Here is a 1,401-nt window from a genome sequence, read left to right as displayed (position 1 = left end):
GATGTCAGCTATGGTCTCTTCAGGGTATATTCCCAGTAGTGGAATTGCTGGGTCAAATGGTATCTCTATTTGCAACTTTTTGAGAAAGCACCATACTGCTTTCCATAGGGGTTGCACCATTTTACACTCTCACCAACAGTGAATCAGGGTTCTAGTTTCTCCACAACCTCGCCAGCATTTGTTGCTTGCCAATCTTTTTATCTTTTCATTTACATTTCTAGCTAATCTTAGTATAAATATGTGTGAGTGTGTGTCTCCTTGAGGCCATCACTTATTTATTTTGGATCTTAAATATTGATCTTTCAGCACTTTCAGGGACTGTCACTGACCCAAAATTGACCTCAAATATCTGATAATATTTAGTGTTTATAGTTATATGGCTAGTTTATCATCTGCTATGTTTCAAACTGGTTTTATGTGTGTTAGTACTTGATTCTTCAAATGAAACAGTTAAAATGGGTTTAAACATTTTTTTATTTAAATTAAATTTTTATTTTATATTGGTTTATTTACAAAGTTCATATACATTGTTTTTCACACCAAAGCTTTTCCATTTCTTTTACCCGCTCCTCCCTCCACCCATCAAATTGTGTGACCCTATGATTAACCCTCTCCATCAATCCTTAGATCCTCATACATATTCTACAATAATGGTCGTATGCAGTATTTGTCCTTCTGAGACTGAGTTAGTGCACTTAACCTAATGCTCTCCAGTCCTTTCCAAGTTAGAAAGTAATTTACAGAATCATTGCTCCATTTTTAAGTGCATTCAGAGTCAAACCAAGCAATGAGAATGAGTTTCCAGTAACTTGCCTGTGGCTGTTGTTGTCAAGAAAACATTTATTTATGTAATATTTGACAATAATCTGTAACCAGAAAGGCACAAGGTTTGAATCCAGCAGTTGCTCTGTGGGAGAAAGATGAACCATCTGCTCCCATGTGATTTACTACTTCTGAAAACTCACTAGAGGGTCATCTATGAGTTGGTTCTTACTGGACAGAATACAATAACAATGTCATTAAAACTATGTCTGTACTATCATGATAGATGGTGAAGAGATTGAGATTGTTAACACCTTTAGTTTGCTTGCCTCCACAATCAACAGTCTTGGCACCAGCATCCAGGAAATGAAAGATGTATTGCATTGTGAATGGCACTTTACAACACCAACACCAACATAGAGAGAGCACTGTAGGTTTGGTCGGCAGACAGTGATGCTACCAAGCCAAAGGTGGGTGATTTTAATCTTCTGCCATCAGACCTGGTTTTAATTGGTTTTGGTCAAACATTCTTCTTAGTGGCATAGCACTAGTCTGTCCATTGGCTGTACAGAGGTAACTTGTGTTTGCTGTGATGCTAAACACTATGACACTGATGCATCAAATGCAATAATGGTTACC

Source organism: Elephantulus edwardii, unplaced genomic scaffold, assembly GCF_000299155.1.
Source record: "Elephantulus edwardii isolate Elephantulus edwardi_28Jun2011 unplaced genomic scaffold, EleEdw1.0 scaffold00318, whole genome shotgun sequence".
Taxonomy (NCBI): domain Eukaryota; kingdom Metazoa; phylum Chordata; class Mammalia; order Macroscelidea; family Macroscelididae; genus Elephantulus; species Elephantulus edwardii.
This window is presented reverse-complemented; position numbering follows the sequence as displayed.